This window comes from Equus przewalskii, chromosome 14 (genome assembly GCF_037783145.1).
Source record: "Equus przewalskii isolate Varuska chromosome 14, EquPr2, whole genome shotgun sequence".
NCBI lineage: Eukaryota > Metazoa > Chordata > Mammalia > Perissodactyla > Equidae > Equus > Equus przewalskii.
The window spans coordinates 52,244,180-52,264,783 of record NC_091844.1 but is presented as its reverse complement, the minus strand read 5'-3'; the positions used below and the strand labels follow the sequence as shown (position 1 = coordinate 52,264,783).

Below are 20,604 nucleotides of genomic sequence, written 5' to 3'. Positions count from 1 at the left end.
TAAGTGAACACCACAGTGACTTTTGGGGGACATTATAGGTAACAGTGGCTGGGTTTAAAGTAAAAGTTTGAGTTTATAGGAATCAATTTATCTGGAACAGAGGAATTTTTTCTGAAGTTGGTATGTTGGACCAGAGGTTGGCTGTTACCTGTAGGGCTTAAAGGGGGGAGAGGAGAAGGAGCCGATTTCCTGGATATGGTTAACTATGTACCATCAGGAGGGAAATGGATTAGTCATTGACTTCCTCTAGCCAAATACAACTGACTGATAGAGTTTTTTCACTTTTTAGTGCCTTTGAATAATTTCCTTCTCTTAAGTTCACACATGCCAATAAATACGGACATAAAAAAAATATTAACAGTGCAGAGACACTTAGTAGGTACATAAGTGAGGACCTCGGAGAAAAACAGATGTTCAGTCTATGAGAGTGAGTCATTCCTAATTCACATTAAGATTAAATAAGCATGAAACTCAGAGTCCATTCCGTACATGATTACAGCCAAAACAAAATGGAGTGTGAATCAAAATTGAGCTGTATGTGTCTTCATTGTATTTAGGTGAAGTACCTGTTCAAAATGATTAAAAATTACTTAAGCAAGATAACCTGTGCAAACAGCACAGCAGATATAAGCCGCAGGGTTGGGGCTGCCAAGCCAGGGCTAATAACCCAACAGGTTGGTTCTTGTAGAGTGGGTTCAGGCAGTGTTGTTCTATCAGCTTGGCATCCAAGCTGTGGCACAGGCAACATTACGTTTCTGGAAGAAAATTACTTAATGGATCTTTCTTTAGTAAGTACTCTGAAGCTCCTGCTGTCTTGGAAGCTGACCCCCTTTGGCCCACAGAGGACTCTCTGGGTCTCCTCTTAGTGCCTATATTCAGTCTTAGTCAGCCATCAGATATTTTTTGACTGCCTACTACATCCCAGGCATGGTGAAAGGTCCTGTGGGGATAAAGTGGTGAACTCGACTCAGTACCTTCGTCCCCTGTCTGTAGACCTCACTGCCTAGTTGGGGAGACAGACAAAGAAACTGACATTCACATTTCATTGTCATGAATGCTGTAGCAGGGGAGGTCCAGGTGCATTGGGACCCCTTAGGGACGGGCAGTGAACCTAACTGGGGAGCCCATGAAAGCTTCTTGCAGGAAGTAATGGGAGTTGGCCAGTGGAGAGGCAGGAAGAGTGTTACAGGCAGAGAGAACAGTTTCTGCAAAAGCCTGAAAGTGAACACTTAATATTCGTACCTTTTATTTGATGTTTTTTGATACTTAAATATATATTTCCCATTTTAATACCAGATTAAAAGCTTTTTTCTGATGGAAACTCTTTCTTGGCATTCCTGGGTCTCCTGCACAGAAACTGGTGTATGGTAAGAGTTGACAAATGTGAATTCCCTTCCCTCTCCCTTTGAGCGTTCACACCGGTGGATGAACCACGCTGCCTCCGCTGTCCCAGGAGCTGTTGGATAAGAGCAGGAAGAAGGTAGACACCAGCAGGCACTGGACCAGGGACAAGGCGCCACTGGGGAAAGACAGGGGTGAGATGAGAACAGGCTCCGGGGAGTGTAGACACGCCTCCCTAATGTACAGTTTTCTTAAGGGCCAGCATTAATGGGCTTATCCTAGATGAGCTCCTTTGAAATATGGGTGGTGGTCTTGAGTTTTATAAATTCGAGTCAGTTTGCGCTATTTTCAGCCTGCAGACCCTAGGAGTTGAGGGCCACAGAGCCCACAGATTTGGACCTTCCCGGGTAGCTCTGCTCCTTCAGTTTCAATTCTTTATTTAGCTTCCAGGTTTGTTCAGTTCAAAATCGTTGATCCTTGCCCTTAAACAATTCATCATTGCTATTTTCTTCACACATTCCTAAAACCTTGGATTCTTAGAATCCTTTTAATACAGTGTCCCTCATAATGATTCCTTCAGGTTTTAATATTATGCTTAATGTTTTCTCTTATTTTGAAGTTGGAGTAGAAACATCTATGTAGACATTTTTTCTTCTTTTAAAGAGAGCGAGCCCTAAACCAGCATCTGATGCCAGCCTCTCAGCGTCTGGGTGTTCGTGGGTCACGTCAACCTACATCAAGTAGCTAACACTTGCCCCAGCCTTCTCTTGGAGCACAGAGACCTAATGCATTTGGTATTGCTGGTTCTGCTGCCCTTGACTGCTTTTCACAGTATTGGTCTCTCCTGTCAACCAGTGCTGTGCACACAGTAGGTGATCAAGAGGTACTTGTGAATGTATGATGGCCAGCAGGGCCTCTCCACTCTCAAAATACACTGGCCTGGCTCTCGATATATTTCTAAGTTTGTAAGCCTTTGACAATGAGTGGCTATCATCCTCGGCAGCCTGCTACCCTTGATGAGTGAGGGGTTTTTAGATTGGCCTGGGGCTAGGGGTTCAGTCAGAGGTCTTAGTAGTAAGCATAGCTCTGGCCAATTTGCACAGAAAAGGACTTTGCTGGATATACTTGGGGAAGGTAAGAGATGCAACAAGGAAGCTGGAAAATCAGTGGGAAAATGGGCAGGGACCAAGAAAGCTGGAACAGCCAAGCCTCTTAGACTGAGCGTGGGGCACCACAGCCTGGACAGCGCACAGTCCCTTCCCCTTCGTGCCCCTGCCTCAAAAGTAACAGGACTATCGAAATGGCCAAGCCTTGGCGCTCCAGGTCCCCAACTCACACACTGAGGTACCCCCCCCATCCATGGCAAAGTCAGCTACACTGAGCAATAAAGATAAAATCTAAGCAACAAGGGCACAGCCAGCATTCTGCAATCCCTGTTTATGTTTCTTCATTCTGGCTTCCCCTTCTCGTTGTTATTGTTTGCCATTCTGTTGCTCCCGATGGCGTCACTTGTAGTGTGGTCAGTCTGAAAAAAACAGCAGACGTTCAAATCTATGTATGTGACAGGCAGTCATTTTTGGTAGGTAAAGGAAGAGTAAGAAACTAGTGGTTTGAATGATCAAGTTTGGAAATTGCTCATGAAGGGGAATTGGAACTAATATTTGTCAAGCTTCCACTCTGTGCCAGGAACTGTAATAAATGCTTTCCATATTATCTCATTTAAGCATCACAGTAAGTCTTTGAAATGAGTGTTGTTATCCCCATTTACTGGTGAGGAACCTGAGGCTCGGTGAGATTAGGTCGTTGTTTTCACATGTCGTTACAGAGGGGGAGTAATCTTTAAACTCATGTCTGGGAGATGTCATAGTCTCCTGCTCGGTCTCAGGTGTCTCTGCCTGACTGATCCTTAAGTGACATCGTGGAGAGTCCCTGTTTTGGCAGTGTCCCCTAATCCCATGTCCTTAACCTTTAACCTGTTTTCCGAGGGCCCCAAATCTGGATCTCTGGTTGGCCGTTAAAAATAAGATTGATAAGCCAATGAAATGTCATCATTGAGGAGTCAGGGCTGGATGACCACACAGCTAAAGACCTTCTGGGCTGGACATTTGGGTGATCCTGAAGTGAGACCACCAGAGAATGACCAGCGAGTCAGTATTTACTGACCTCCCCAGCACCTGGCACTGGAGCAGACACTGTGGGCCTGGGCAGAATACGCATGGTGTAGCAGTTGTGGGTCCTTCTTTGAGGAGCTTACAGCTTCTCAGGAACCCCTTCAATGCCCATTGTCTACCACCCAGTTTAGACACACGTGGAGGGTATGGTTAAGAGCCCACTGTTCAGGGTGCACATCTTGGTTCCCCACCCCCATGCTAGCTGTGAGCTTCTGGGCAAGGTATTCACGTTCTCAAAGTCTCAGTTTTGTTATCTATAAAATGAGACTGATGGTAGTACCTGTTTCAGAGAATTTGGGGGAAAATTAAAGGAGATGATCCACGTGACATACACTAGTAAATGCTCAACAAATGGTATCATTGAGCATGGTGGCTTTATGGTTTTCTCCTTGTTTCACCTGTGGATGGCAGGAGCCAAGTCTTAGAATTCTGTCTTTTGCAAGTCAACTCACAAAGGCACTTAGAAGGTGCTCAAAATATACTTGTCACTTAGTGGAAAAGAAACCAGGACATGGACCAGAGTTAATCTCAGCCTAAATGTCATAGCACTTTCATTCCTTAACATCTTATTTATTGTTATGTTAACAATTTCCTCTTTCCACACTAGAAGGTAAGCTCCATGAGGGCAGGGAAGCTGTTTCCTCCGTGCCAGGAACAGTTTGTGTCACACAGCAGTTGCTCAGTAATTATTTAGATCCATGAATGAATGTTTTTTTCTATGAAAGGGAAATGAGCTGACTAGAAACCTGTGGGCAGCCTCTGCCCTGGAAACTACCGAGCCCTGGGGCTGACCATCCCACTGTCCCTCGGGGAGTCCAGCCAGCCTCAGGTTGTGCTGGAGGCCACCCACAGGAAGCTGCCTGTGCCTGTCCCTTACCCCAGCTTCAGCCAGATCACCTGCAGAGCCCAGGGCAGAGCTTTCCAGATTGGCAGCTGCTAAGTTTGATGTTGAAAGACTTACTGGGAATTGCTGCCATTTGGATTTATGATTTTAATTGTTTTAGTTTATACTTGTGCCCTGCAGTGATTTTCCATCGAATCAGAACATTTATGTTTAAAAAAAGAGCAGGTATGATTGTGGGTATATATATCTTACCAGCTAATCTCTGGCAATAAAACGTGTTTGACAGTCATCAACAGATTAGGAAATTAGTATTTGTTTAATTAACCTCCATTTGCGGCTGTTAGCACATGAAAATAGTGATTTTTTTTTAGCCTGATAAGATGATAGATTTTGCATTTGTATACCCTTAAGGCTTCAAGAGTAATTGCTGTTGTTATTATTTCCATCTCTATTAGCACAATTTGAAGAGATATATGCATCCCTATGTTCATTGCAATCCTATGTTCATTTGCAATAGCCAAGATATGGAAGCAACCTAAGCATATATCGGTAGACAAATGGATACAGAAGATGTAAAAGAGAGAGATATATATATATGATATATATATATGTGGTATATATATATGTATATAATATATATATATACAGTGAAATATTACTCAGCCATAAAAAGGTGAAATCTTGCCATTTGCAACAAGATGAATGGACCTAGAGAGTGCTATGCTGAGTGAAATAAGTCAGAGAAAAACAAATATCATATGAGTTCACTAACATGTGGAATCTAAAATACAGAGTAAACAAACACAACAAAACAGAGGAAGACTCACAGATATAGGAAACAAAGTGGTGGTTACCAGAGAGGAGGAGGGGTTGGGGGATGGGGATAGGTAAAAGGGATTGACGTACAAATTTCCAGCTATAAAATAAAGAAGTCATGGAGATGTAATGTACAGCATGGGAAATATGGTCAAGGTTATTGTAATAACTTTGTATGGTGACAGATGGTAATTAGACTTATCGTGGTGATCATTTCATAATGTATCTAAATATCGAATCACTGTGATGTACGCCTGAAACTAATAGGATGTTGTATGCCAATTATTCTTCAATTAAAAAAGCAATAATAGATTGCAAAATTAGAGAGAGATCAACCATAACAAATATAATTTAAGAAGTCACTTAGAATTGATTTTGTGGGGGGGCTTGCCCCATGGCCAAGTAGTTAAGTTCATGTGTTCTGCTTCAGCAACCCAAGGTTCGCCAGTTTGGATCCTGAGCGTGAACCTAGCAGTGCTCAACAAGCCATCCTGTAGCAGCATCCCATGCAGAGGAACTAGAATGACCTACAACTAGGATATACAACTATGTACTGCAGCTTTGGGGAGGAAAAAAAAAAGAAGAAGATTGGCAACAAATGTTAGCTCAGGGCCAATCTTCCAAAGGAAAAAAAACTCAGGAAAAAAAAAAGAATTGATTTTATGTAAAACATGCACTATATGTACATGTATTATACTATATTATATATTATATAAAATATGAATTCATATGCAAATCATTATACTACATATTTGTTACATATATTAATCATACTAGATGCTTTATTACATACATAGTTTATTGTGTGTATATATAGGCAATACATCTCTCTATATATATCATATATATTATCATAGCATATATATCATATATATACCATATATATCATATATATTAATCATACTGTATATTTATTACATATATGTACTTTAGTATATATACTTTGTTATATCTACCTTACTATACACATACTATCTAGTATCTAGTATGATTCGTATATGAGAGAGAGAAGTTGAGAGTTATATGTTGCCTGGCCTCATTCTCACACTACATGTTAACTACTTTATTACATATATACTTCATGTATATGTACAGGCAACACATAACTCCCAACATCTCTCTATATATATATCTGTATCTCTCTATGTATTAATTTGGTATATCTCTGTGTCTCTCTATGTATTAATTTGATGTATCTCTGTAGTATATTAATCATACTATATGCTTTACCACATATATATAATAAAGTACATGGATAATAATATATAATGAAGTATACATGTAATAAGGTATATAGTATAATTAACATAGAGATGTAGATGTATAGAGAGATGCTGAGGGTTATGTGTTGTCTGGGCACATCCTCACAGCACGTTAACCACCCTTTTAGTTTTCACTAAACTTTCAGTTTTGGCATAGCTCTTGCTAAAATAAATTCACAAAGCGTGATTTCTTTATTTCAGAATACAATATCTGGAGGACTTGTTTGTCTAGATCTGAACCACCAACAGATTGCACATTCCTGTCATTAATTTGGTCAAACCACTTGCTTTCTGGCTAAGAACTATCCCCCTCACAGAGCTTGTCACTGTCTCCACTTCGTTGGGCTCATTTGCTGGCCAGCTGACTTACCCTGCACACTGCCTTCGTTAAAAACCAGATGAAAATATGTACTCCATACAGGTGGAAATTGCTACCTGTCATGGACACTCAGGGTAGCTCAAGAATAGTAAAGCTATAAATGCTAAATCTGAGGGTTCACCCTGCTCTGTGTGTGTGCCCCTGTGCCCACGGTATACTTCCATGACCCTGATTGTAATTGAAAGAGACTTTGTTTAAAAGCTGGGTATCACTTTTTCCCCGAGGCAGAGATAGGTCAACCTTTTTTGAGTACCTACATTGAGTTCCTACATTGAACATAACTTACTACTGTTTCATCCACATCAATAGCCAAATAACCTACTTTCGTGTGAGGATAAATGCAGCCAGTGATTGCCAGCAAAGTTGAGAAATGAACAGCATTCTGAATTTTAGCTAAATGACAAGAAAATCCAAATCTTGCTCCAAGAATGGTCCTAGCATTTAACAAAAAGGAAGTGGCTGACTCAGGCTGGACCCAGAGGCAGGGGTCAGGCATTGGCCGCTAGAAAGGCCCTGGAGCGGATCTAGGCCCCCTCCTGCCAGGATTTGAGAAGTCGTATTGAAGCTGTGCCCTGCGCCTTGTCTCCTCCACTAACTCTCCAGATTCTTCTGATCAATCTATGCAGGCTCACTGGGGGCAGTTACGCAACAAGCCACAAGTGCCCACCTTAGCTCAATGACAGTGCACAAACTTGCAAGTATTTCAGAAGGGCTTATAACTTGGGAGAGGATGATTTTTAATGAGAAGGAAGTAAGGACATATCCAGAGTGCCGGCACCCCTTAGATGGAGCCGTGGGTAGGGAGTGCCAGGGAGGGCAGCCAGAAGGCAATGGGCCTGGTGGAGTGGAGAGAGAGGGGCCCAGGAAACTGAACTGTTGTTGGGTCGGGGCCCCAGTGTCCCCACTGACCCTCTGTCAGGGACAGCCAAAGTGGGCAGAGGAGGAGAAGCTGCTGGCACTTCTTGGTTGGAGACTGGAAGGCTCATGGAGAACATGGAGCTCCGTTGGGCTTCCTCTGGATGCGGTTCCTGCCATGTGGAGACACTACTGTCTTGTGCAAGGGCACGGCTCCCAGGGTCACTTGCAGAGTTGTGGCTTTTTTTTCTTTTTTTCCCCAAGTGGAATTCTGGAAATCCCTTCCCTCTTTCCCATTGGTGGCTTTGAAGCTCACAGTTCTTTTCATTACTAAAGCTTCAATGGGCTGACCCTGGCACAGGATATCTCTGTTGATCTGAAAAGTCTTTTCTTGAAAAATGCACATTTTTGTTGTTATTTCTAAATTGAAATCTCAAAGCACAAAGGAAAAATATAAATAAGGACCACTGACTCTATCTCCCTGGGCCTCAGTTGGATAAAAAGATCTCCGACCCCTCAGCAAATGTCAGTGACTATGCCCTTTGGTTTCCCTCTTCCTTGGTCTTCCTGGACACCCAGTCTCCTGAGCTTCCTCTCTGATTTTTCTGTTGCTAGTCCTGGCCATTAAATGTTGGGCTTGCTCGCAGATCAGTCCTAGCCCTCTTCTCTTCTCATACTACATGCTCTTCTTAGAAAATCTCACTCATACCCGTTTCTCCAGCCCAAACTTTCATCTGTCAGCACCTGGTCAGCATGTCTAGTTAGATGTCTCCAAGGCACCTTGGACTCTGCATGTGCGACCCAATACTGGTGTACCCTGCCATCACTCCAAAACCTGGACCTCCCTGGTACATAGCAGGTACCCAGTAAATAGTCATCAAGTGCAGCAATGGAGGCTGTCTCTGGCTCTAATTGTCTTTGTTTTGTAAACTCTACCAGATTGTGTCCGCCCTGATGAGGAAGAGGGATCTTCTTAACCTACCTCGTCCTCATGTGCATTCTCCTCATCCATTGGCCGTAGGCCTAAGCCCGTAAACACATACGTGGGCATGGCCACGACCCTATACCATTCCCTAGTGTCGGATGCATACACACGCGTGCATGCACACTCACTTTCTGATCAGCTGGAAAGCACCACATGGTCTTAAAGCAAATACCTTCCAGGCCAAATTAAACAAATATAAATGTAAGACTTTTTTTTTTTTTTTAAGAATAATAAAATCTGTTTTCTGTCTCTTCAGAGGTCAGTCCATTTTCAGCTCCCTGGCCTTGCCTGAGGCCTCTGATATCCTCCAGAGTCACTCGGGTGACCCCCACTTTGCAGGAAGACGTGCTCTCCCTACATCCCCCTCAACTCGTGCGGAGTTACATTTGTGTCTCCTCAGCTCTTTATCTGGGCTGAGGTGACCTGCGAGGGGCTGACCACTCTCCTAGCACGTGGCTCCTTGCGTGGCTGGACGTGGAAGATGTACACTTACTAGTCTTGGCAGCTTCTTGTCCTGACGAAGGAGCTTGCAGGGTGGTTTTCTGGCTTTCCTGTCTGAGAATTCTGGGCCCTGCATAGGGTTCTACAGTCCTCTTCCGCCAGCCTCCAGGCACTGCCCCAGAAAGGTTACTCTTGGTCCTTTGGCTGGAGTGGCCCTTTCTGTGATGACAGAATGCTGGCTGGATTTTGAGCTGCAAATCGCTGGGCCCAAAAAAGGCGAGATGAGCAGCCCTTGCCTTTTAAGGGCAGTGGAGGTGTCCTGTTTGTCCCTCTGGTGTAGAACTTACCATCCCAGGTGTTCTGGCCTCGTGTCCACCTCTCCCTCCTGACCCCTCCCCTCCTCTCTTCTCAGTATCCTCAAGGCCTAGCACAAAACCAGACTCTGAGTAGCAGCTCAGTAAATATTGTGGAACCATCACATAGTAGAGCCAGGTAGGCGATGGATGGATTCGTAGTTGTAATCATGCCATTAACTAGACCATCATTAGAATGGACTTAATGCAGACTCTGCCCATTATTTCCTCCAGACGCTCAGCAAACATTGAGTGCCAGGCACTTTGCAGGGCTCTGGGGACCAAGCTGTGAACACAAAGACGCAGTCCCTGTTCTCATGGAGATCATGTTAGGGAAACCATCTACTCGAGGAAATAAACAAGCAAAGTAATTACAAATTGTGATCATTACTGCGAAGGAAATGACCAAGGTGACTGAGATTAAAGTAACGGTCTGAGGCAGGTGGGTGGGCTGCTTTAGATAAGGTGGCCAGGAGAGGCCTCTTTGAGAAAAGCGGATCAAGGCAGAGACCTGAACAAGGAGTCTGTTCTCCAGGGAGAGGGAACAGTGATGTGGAAGAGCTCTCAAGGCAGGTAAGTGCTTGGTGAGCTTGAGGAGCTGTCGGAGACCCTGTGGCTGGACGGAGGGGGCAGGTGGCACGAAATGAAGGGGACGGGAGGGCCAGCCCTGGACCCAGAGTAAGGTGCTCGGGTTCCACTCTGACTGCCGTGGAAGCTGCTGGGGGTTAGCAGAGGGGTTCTTCCCGAGCATACTGGTAGAATGGATTGGAAGGTGCAAGAGAACATCTTCAGCTGCCTCCGATGGATTTGGCCTTAGTTTTAATAGTTTTTAATAATAACGTGTTTTAATAGTTCCATGTTACCTGAAAATGTTTGTTCAGATCAGCTGGCTACCTGCGGCCGTGATCCACAAATTCACCTCTTTACTCACTCATTCCTTCATCCATGGAACCAACAGGTATTGAGAAGCTAGGATGCATCAGGCACTGGGGGGATTCCCAGGCCCTGCCCTCCCAGAGTGGTCTATTGTGGAAGATAGATACTCATAGTGGGATCTGCACCAGGACACTGAAGCAGGAGACAGCCTCACACATCAGAACCACCCAAAGGCTCACAGGTCCCAAGTTTGGATTGTGAAAGGGTGTGGTAAGGGAATGACCACAAAGGACCTCTCACACCAGGCTAGGAAGCATGTTCATGGGGCACCAGTGAAGATTGCAAGCAGGAGGAGAACATCATCCGATTTACATTTTGTATAAAAATATCTGCTGGCAAAGGTTTGCTCCAAAGTGGGAAGGGAAACATTTGGCATGCAACAGCCAAGATTGCACGTTCAGGCTTCAAGGCCTCCAGCTGCCTTCACTTCCCAGGATCTGAGACAAGAAGGGTCCTGGGAGATTAACTCATCCAGCCTTCTTATCTCATATTTAAAGGCAGTAAAGCTCAGAGAAACGACTTGCTGGAGGTCACCTCTGTCCTTGGCCCCAGTCTGTACATTGAACCCCAGACAGCCATTTTGAAGTACAAGTTGACTGATGGCCTGGAGAGGAATGGGGGGACTAGGTGTAAGCATCACGCTGGTCAGGGCAGCCCATCCCACTTGCTGAGGACACAAGTCAAGGCCTATTTCTCACCAGCGGAGGTCAGGATATTATCCGTGAGTATTAAGGATAAGAATTTGCTTTCATTACTGTGGATTAAAAAAAAGTAATTGAACAATCATGCAATCAGATAAGTTATTCTGCAGTGATTCCAAGTCTCAATGCCAGGTACAGCCCTGGGCTATTTATTTTGGCCATGAACGGGGATGCTGTTTCACACCTCAGGTTTCCAGCTGTCAGTGTAGTAGCTGAAAGTCTGCTTTTTTCAGACAAGGGGTCATCTGTTTGGTCAAACAGCATTATCCAGCTAATCAGTTACATCTTGTAACCACGTTGTCATGCGTCAAAAACAACCACCACCCCAACAGCAACAACTGTGTTCTCAATCCCACAAAAGGGAAGGAGTGTGGATGCAATATTTTGTTTTCTCCTCAAGCAACATAGCAAAGTGGTTAAGAACATGGGGATTGATGTCAGGCAGAACTGACACTCACTCGCCACCTGTGTGTCGTGTGTCAATAACCTGCAGACCCTTCTTCCTCGTCTTTAAAATGGGGATAATAGTAGTTTTTTCAGGTTCATAGGCTATTTGTGAGATTAAATGAGATGATAATGAGTATAAAATGTCTAACAGTGAGCCTAGCATACAAAACCATTTGAAAAAAAATGGTAATTATCATTTTGTTTGTAAATGATTGAACTTTTCCTGTAGAAAGACTTGGAGAAGGATTTCCCTGCCGTTGACCCAGAGTGAAATATTACCATTGACTCTCCAGTGTCAGCGCTGCAGTGGAGAATTTTTAAATCATTCTCCTTGGCTCTGAAGCCAATCGTGCTTTTCTTTTTGATGAAGAGGCGCAAAGGGTGCTTTCCTGGGCTTCTCGCTCACCGTCCTGTGTGGCCTGGGGCGGGACTTGAGTGACTTGGCGTTCCTGGGAGTGTTAGGAGATGCTGCTGCAGAGAAAGCCGGGAGGAGGGATGCCAACCGGTCACCAACATCTGCCACAAGGTTGAGGGGCGTCTGAGTAGATTGAGGGGAAAATTGTCTTCCTCTTGAAGATGTTAAGTTGATGAAGATGTCTGGCAACATCTGCCGGGAGAGCCTGTGTCCCCATCTGAGTAACCACAGCCGTTTGCAAGTCTCCACTCTTTGTCCAAAAGCAAGGAGTCTTTCTCCATATCCTCCCTCAGGGGCCTGCTCTCTGGTGATCCTAATACTTGGCATCCTCGGAGTAAATCTTTCTAATCTCTTATCTTCAAGTAAGTGGAAGAATTTGCTGTCATTTCTGTGGCATAGAGGCCTGAGCTTTGTGGAATTCGCATGCTGATGGAGTGAGCAGGCCAGGGAAAGGAGGGTGTTAAAAACATGGAGCTTGGGCAAGGAATACAGGGGCATATGGGTCTCTTCCTTCAGGGCGAGTTTTCAAGTCAAGCAAAAAAAAAATTCCAGTTTTTCTTGTGTTTGAAGGGTCTCATGTGTGCCAACCTTTTGCTCGGTGCTATGTGATTTACAGAAAGACAGTTTTCTGAGACTTCCTTATTCTTGGGGAATCTATTGTCAAATTGGGAAAATACAATTTTACAGATGGGAAAGGATGTGTTTTCAGATGAGACAGCTGAGGTGCTGTGTGAGGAAAACGGGAGTCCACTCAACGTCTGAAGTTCAGGCCCAGCTCACCCCCTCAGCCTTTGTGTGCCGCAGGCTCTTTGTCTATAAATTGGAGATGATGATACCCAGTGCCCAGGGCTGTGCTGGGGAGTAGAGGAGATAAGATGTGTGATAGCGCACAGCGAGGGCACGGGTTAAAGCTGCTGACCACAGCAGCTCCCGTGGGTCTGCACAAGGTCGGCTCCCAGCATGCCGATCCCAGGTCCTGAGAAGTTTACTAAGGGTCTGGAAGCTGTCACATCAGTCCTGATTAGTAACACCTGTGCAGCCTCCCCCCACCCAACGCCCCCCCACCACCCACCCCTACTCCCTACCTCCCCACCCTGCTTTCTCCCCTGGGGTACTTGGTGCACCGTGTCATTCCTCAGGCCCAGGGGAAAGGAATCCTCTGATTTTCTCGCTGGGCTAGACTGAAAGTTTCAGTTTGTGTGTGCATGTGTGTGTGTATGTCTCTCTCTCATTTAAGTACCATTCGTCACTTTCCTACGTTACAGTTACATATGCTTCTTATTTTTCATCCCACACTGTCTATCTCTGGCTTATACACAAGAGGAGATAATAAACACTTTTCAAAAATAATAGAGTTGTTAGGGACCTAGTGACTTGTCCTCGGAGAGCATGTGTATTTTAAGAAATGACTGTTCGAGATCCCTGGAGAGGGCTGCATTTTGGGGGTAACCACCATGTATCAGGCGCTGTACTAGAGCTTCCATGTCGGTTACATCGTTCACATGTGGCGATATTAGCCCCATTTTACGGATAAAGACACTGAGTCCCCAAGATACTTTGGGCCAGCCCAACATCGTCCAGCTAGTAAGTAGCAGAGTTAGGGTTCAGATTCAGAACTACCCCCTTCCTATCTGAACATCTGGAAGAGAGAAGCTGGGGGACCCACCAGCATCTCAGATCATAACACATAGACACCAACAACTTTGATACATAAGCCATTAGGCACTTAGGTAGCCATCCCTGGGGGCAGAGGGAGGAGCAATTCTTAGAAGCCAAAATATGTATTTCAAATTGTTGTGGGCACATTTCTGGACATAGCAACAGTTGGTTTCTTCTCATGTTAAAAGTATACTTTTGTTAAAAGTGAAAGTATAGTTTGACCTACCCCTGATGACCCCATCTCCAACACATGGCCCTGATCTTAAGACCTTCTTTACACACCACATCGCCCTCAGCACTAGGCCATTTCTTCCCACCTCACAGCAAACTCTTTTTAGGGGTCTTGGCTCTTACTCACAGATCCCTTTTCCTTTTCCCACCCCAATAAAGTAGCACAGTTGTTCTTAGAAGATGAGCTTTTTTTGTTCTTCCTGGAACTGTTAGTTTTTATTTTCTCCCCCCGAGATAGGTTTCATAGAATTTTTAAAAAAAGGTACATTTTTGGGGGGAATTTCCTTTCTTGACGTCTTTTAAGTTTCTGGAAGAGATCTGTGCTCCAACCCCAAGGGAGCCTGGTTATGCCACCCAGCCTCTAAATCAGCCCTTCCCTGTCAGCGATGGTGACCTCTTAGCCTCTGTATTCCCCTTCTCACCACGAAGGCTTCCTTTCCCAGCACAAGGGAATTTGGGTGCAATCAGCAGAGAGAGACTACCAGTTCATGGATCTTACATTTGATCTGAAAGGTGGTCATGGGCATTTATGTGGAGTCAGCCCACGACAGCCTCTTACCAGCCGCAAGACCTTGGGCAAGTGACTTAACCTTTTCTGAGCCTCGGTTTCCTCACACGTTTAAAAAGATGGGTTGATGACGCCAAATGTCAGCAGGGTTGGTGTGTTCAGGATTCCTATCTCCAAGATAAAATGTCAGGGGACTCTTCAAGCAGATGCCCCCTTTCCAGATAGCCAGAGCATTGTTCCCAAATCCCTATTTGACTTAATGATCTGGGCCAGACCATGCTGGAGCCTTGATCACCATTTAAGACTTAGATTAGAGCAGTAGTTGATTAGACCAGAGGCCCTGCAGGGGATGTTTGGCAGTGTCTAGAACCATTTTTGGTTGTCAGAAATTGGGAGGGAGGGTATGGGGTTGGGGGGGGGGGGGCGTTGCTATAGCATCTAGTGCAGAGACCAGGGATGCTACTGAACAACCTGCAATGCACAGGACAGCCCCTCCGCAACAAAGAGTGGTCCAGCCCCCAATGTCAACCCAGCTGCCATGTGCCGAGGTTGAGAAATCCTGGACCAGAGGGACACTGCATGGCCTGCCCCGACCCTCTTTCCCACAGCCCACAGCCCACAGCACATTTGACCTTCTGGCAGCTTGGGGAGGAAGGGAGGTTCCATGGAAGTTCTCAGAAGTCCTCAGTCTAGTGGAGAACACACTAAGCTAGCCGTCAACTCGGGTGCCAAGCAACAAGGCTATGATAAAGGCATTCTGCCTGAGGAGGAAGTGCTGGGAGGGGCCCCATAAAATCAGGGACTACTGGAGATGTTCACTGTCACCATTGTCATCGAGCATGTTCTCGAGATTCTAGCCAACACAATCAGACAGAAATGTTAGAAATATAAACACTGAAAGAGAGGAGGTAAAAATGATCACTAATTATAGACAGTTCGGAAAATAGGAGAATCAACTGGAAAAAGAGCATTCAGTATCATGGCAGGGCACAGCACAAGGAGCGGCAGAAATCAATAGCATATACATGTGCAACCAGATAGACAACATAATGGAAGAAAAGACCCCATTTATAATAGGAATTTAAAATATAAGATAATAACTTGGATTATTTAGAAGTGAATTCAATTGTGGTTAACATATTGCAATTAACAGACAACAGTGCTTTAAATAAGATACAAGTTTCTTTCTTTTTCATATGAATGGTGGAGGTGGGCAGTCAAGTGACCATTTCTGGGGCTTGGTCCTTGTCTTTATGGTCAAAGGTGGCTGCTAGGACTCCAGGCATTACATCCTCATTCAGGCAAGAGGATAAAGGAAGAAAAGAAAAAGAAGAGGCAGAGACTCTGCCTTTTAAGGAGACTTCCATACATCTGATTGGCTAGAGCTTAGTCACATAACCAGATCCAGATCTAAGACAGGCTTTGAATTCTAGTTTTCAGCTGCATTGCTATGTGTGTGGCTTAAAAAGAAAAAATCAATGTTCTCTTACTAAGGAAGAAAGTGAGAATGGATTTTGGGGCAACTAGCAGGCTGCCATAAAGGGTAATAAGAAATGTACAAGATCTATAGGGGAGAACTTTAAAATGCTCCTAAAGGACACAGACAAGACTTGAACAAATGGAAAAACAAACAATATTATTGGATAGGACAACTGAACATCATAAAAATATCAATTGTCCCTGAGTTAATTTATAACTTTAAACATATTCCCAATAAAAACATCACCAGGATTTTTTTTTTTTTTTTACCAGACAGATGATTCTAAAGTTCATATGGAAAAATAAACAAGCCAGAGTAGCCAGGAAATTTAAAAAAGAATAAGGGGACAAGCTTTACTGGATGTTAAAACATATTATAAACCTACAATAATGTAAAAAGTGTGGTATAGATCAGTGTTACACAATGAAGAGTATAGAAATAAATCCAAATACATAGGGGGATCTAGTACCAGTATTTGACAAAAATGGTATTTCAGTCAATGAGGAAAAATAAACTATTCAATATATGGAATTGGGACAACTTACTTGATGTCTGGAAACAAACAGAATTGGATCATACTTCACCCCTTTTATCAGGATGAATTCCAAATACATCAGACATACATTAGTAAGATGAAAGCATAGAAGTAACAGGAGAAAACTTTGAAATGGGTAAAGCCTTTCAAATTAAGACATAAAATCCAAAAACCATAAAATAAAACATCAGTTCAGTTACATCAAAATACGTAATATCGGCATGGCAAAACCACTGTGAGCAATGACAAAAGTCAAACAAGAAACCAGAACAAGTTTTTGCAATTCTTATCCCACACAAAGTTTGTTTCCTAATGTAAAAAGGGCCCCAACAATTGATAGAAAACAAACACCACAAAAGAAAAATGGCAACAGTTCGCAGAAAAAATAATACCAATCACTTCTAAATATATGAAAAAATGCTCAAACTTACAGAGAATATGCTGAGATACTGGTTTTACCTATCAGACTACCAGAAACTTGGTGACATACCATGTTGGCCAGCAGGCACCATCATACACCGCTGACAGAAGGGTAAATTGTTCAACCTCTAAGGAAGGCAATTTGGCAACATCCCTCAAAATCCACATTCTTGTACTATCTGATTCAGAAATTTCTTTTCTAGAAAATATGTACAGTTACCTTCATATATATGCAAGGTGTCATATGTACCAGCTTATTCACAGCAGCAGTGTTTGTAATAGCATGATATTGGAAGCATCCCAATGTCCCCCAGTAAATGTGGTGGAATATTATGCAGCCATAAAAAAGACTTAGGAGGCTCTTTATATACCAATATATATTAAGCGGAAAAGGTAAGTTGCAAAAGAGTGTGTATAGTAAGCTCCTATTTAGTTAAAAGGAGGGAAATAAATATATAGTCACATTTTCTTATTTATGTATAAAGTGTGACCAAGAGGATACATAAAGAACAAATACAAAGCAATTGCCTGCAGGGGAAAAAGGATTGTATGGGGAACAGATGCAGGAGGGAGAATATTTACTGTGTGCCCTGGGTTTTATGAATACATGAAGGCATTATCTACTGAAAAAAATCGAATGAAACTATTAATAATACATCAATTCAATAAGTCAAAGCTCGTCACATTGACTCATATATAGGGAAAAGGATTTTGCTGTATTTTTTTTCCACTATTAAAAAATGACCCTACTCCTTAAAAAATGTCCCCAGTCCTCAAAAGTGCCCCAGCCTTGTATTTGAGGACTGAGTAGACAGGAATGGATATCTAGGCGAAGTCCCTCTCCACAAGGCTCTCAGTCAACAGGTTTGATGAGTGCCGGGTAGTGACACGAGCACCGGGGGAACTTTCTCTCAAGAAGGAAACAAGCCCGCTCCCCCTGCCCTGCGAGCTGGGCCTCGGAGCAGGCAAGGCTGAGAAACAGTTGTTCCCCACCTGCTTCCCGGGGAGGCTTCGGGGCCCCTAATGAAGAGGCAGCACTAAAAGCCAGCGAGAGGGAGAATCCTGGGGCAGGAACAGGATGCAGAAAGTCCGGGGTCCCGGGGCTGCAGTGCTGGTAGGAGGAGGGAGGGAAAGCCCTGAGGGGACCCCAGCCCTCAGCCAGCGGTGCGGCCAGCAGAATTTCAGGGATACCACCTTCTTTCGGCAGTCTTCCTTCATCCTTTGGAGGGAAGGACCTTCTCTCTCTCCTCTCTTTTTCTCTGAGCAAGCGTGGCCCTGGGCTTCCCCGAGCTCTCCCATCCACCGAAATCCCACTCGGGAACTCGCTGAGCGCCCAGGACCAGACAAGTTTGCTTGAGCAGTGTCAGTAATTTTATTTTTTTAATGAGACTGAAGACCCCCAGAGGAATAAAGTTCTAGCAAAGGCCTTTCTGGCTCCCAGAGGTCTCTCAAGCTGCACTGATCTTTCCTGTCACCAAGGAAAGGAACATGAGTCACTGCCTCTTCCGTGGGACTTGGTTGTGTGTGGGGAGTTAGACTTTTGGAGAAATACAGACCTTGGGGGTGGAGTCTGAGGAAGTGACTAGTGGCGGGGTTTCGGAAAACAGGGGCAGGACAGTGGGAAGGAATGTTCTGGCCTGGGTCCTCCCTTTGCCACAGCTGAGCGGCAACTGCCTGCACCACCTGGGCCACCCTGGGCCTTCAGTGTGGGGCGGCTCTTCCCCCAGGGAGAAGTGGGGCAGGAAGCAAAGGGATGGTGTGCATCTGGGCCAGGGCCAGGGCAGGCCAAGAAGAGCGGGGAACGGGGAGGAAGAAGAGCTCCACCTTCTCCTGCCCTGAGTAGGAACCCTGAGCAGAAGGAAAGGCTGAGCCTGCTGTGCCGGAAATGCTGAGTTGCAATTTTCAGAGCAAGGGCAAGGTTCAGGCTGGCTTGGAATCTTCTGAATCTATTCCATCCACACAAATTAGAACGAGTCCTTCCTATGACATAACAAAGGATTTAAAAAAGAATGCTTTGAGGGGTGGCATGTGGGGTTCTTTATCAAGTTGGGGTGGTGGCTGGCTGAGAAGAAGTCCCCAAGGGCAAAGGCAGGAAGGTGGAGAGTGTAGTAGCAGAGAGGCAGGACTGCCAGCTTTCGGAGCTGGGGACCTGAGTTCAGGTCCCGTTCCATCCACCGCCCTCCTCACCTTACAGAAATCACCTACCTTCTTCCGGCTTCCATGACTTATTTCTGCCACAGGAATAGCAGAGTGTGCTCTTTCTCTCAGTGTTGTTCAGAACATGAATGTGGTTTGTAGACCACAGAGGTGCTTTCCACACCATATTGTTGTTGTTGTCACTATCACCATGAGTGTTGCCATGGTGATCATTGTGCATGGGTGTGGGGGGAGGTGGGGGTGTCTTGGGCAGGCAACACTACATTAGAGAGCATGAAGGGGCCATAATTCAGCGGGTGGTAGGTCCACCTCTCAACGACTCCAACGTGGCAGGTGGGCAGACAGGACCCTCAGTTCCCTCTAACTCGGTTTCCTCATGAAGGAAGTGGGTGTATCAGGATTAAGGCCCTGCTACTTTCACACTATCTCATTAACCCTTCAGACAAGGAAGAATGTGTCCTCCTAATTTGATGGATGAGGTAACCGACAAGCAAGGTGACTCTCCCAGAGCCATGCCACAATGGGGATTAAAACCCAGGCCTCCTGCGCCCAGTCGGCATTCCTCTCACTGCTCTCATCTCATGCATTCATCTCAGCCAGAGCTGAGCCTTGACCACACACAGCGGCTGGGGTGGGGGGCTGGGGAGACCTGCCCCAGTGGCTCGGCTGGTTGGGCTTACTGTTCTTTCCGTGGTTCATGTGCATTTGCTTAGAGCAGCACATTTTATGTGCTTTCTCTTTTCTCAAGAAGTCCCAGCTGTAAGCAGAAATGGGGCCATGGGTGCAAGGCAAGCAGGCCCCAAGTGCTTCCTGCCCCACCTTTGCACTTAGGCCTGGATTCCTGATGGTGGCTGGAGTTCAAGTCCGGACACCAGCAGGCTTGTGAGAAAGGGCCCTCTTGCTCTGTATGCAGGGGAAGGCAGCTTCTTTGCAAGACCCCCCACCCTAGAGTAGCTGCTGAGGGAAGCCCAGAGTGGGCACCTCCATCTGACAGTCTGGGTCTTTCTATGGGACAGGCCTGGGGTTTGCAAACTTGATTGATAGGAGAATTCTTACCCAGAACCCAGATTTTATGTAAGATCTTATATAGAACTTCAGGGAACTGCATTGGTTGAGGCAGGCTTGGCCCCCTGGCCCTCACTCCCTGCACAGAACCATGTAGGCTCTGTGGGTCCTGGCTATGCAAACAGTGTGTCTTTCTTCCTGCCCCTGACCCTTCCCCTACTCAGCCAGCTTCCCCCTAGAAGACTGATCTTGCAGCTTCCAGGCAGGGCTCCCATTGCCCTCAGCATGAATTTCAAACCCCTTTCGTGGCATTCTAGGCTCTTTGTGGTTAGTTTCAACACACCTGTCTTGCCACAATTCACTGCAACCCAATTCTCTGGTCTCTTCACTACCTTTTGCATCTACTGTGTTGGCCTTCCCCTCCCTCCCACCTTTTCTCTTCATGGTCTATCCAAACCTCACCATTTATCCAAGCTTCTCTTGAAAGCCACTGTTTCCAGGAAGTCCTCCCTACCTGCACCAGCTGTCAGTGGTCTCCCCATTGAAACATAGCAGCTCACAGTCAGTGCCCTGTAAAATAGCATCTGATTCTTATGTGGTTTTATGTGATTCATTGAAGTCTTGTCTCTCCAACTGATCCCCACGGTTAACTCATGCAGAGAG

At 45.1% G+C, this 20,604-nt stretch overlaps 1 protein-coding gene and 1 long non-coding RNA gene across 5 annotated transcripts in view; one reads left to right on the top strand and one right to left on the bottom strand.

The window, feature by feature from the left end:
- The window catches only part of PRKCE (protein kinase C epsilon), a 496,893-nt gene that overhangs the window by 438,132 nt on the left and 38,157 nt on the right, over positions 1 to 20,604 (top strand). The window lies entirely within an intron of this gene.
- LOC139075772 (uncharacterized) lies at positions 1,230 to 19,135 on the bottom strand. Its single transcript, XR_011526553.1, has 2 exons — positions 18,985 to 19,135; positions 1,230 to 2,866 (listed from the first exon to the last, which is right to left on the bottom strand). It is a non-coding gene; the product is annotated as an uncharacterized lncRNA (long non-coding RNA).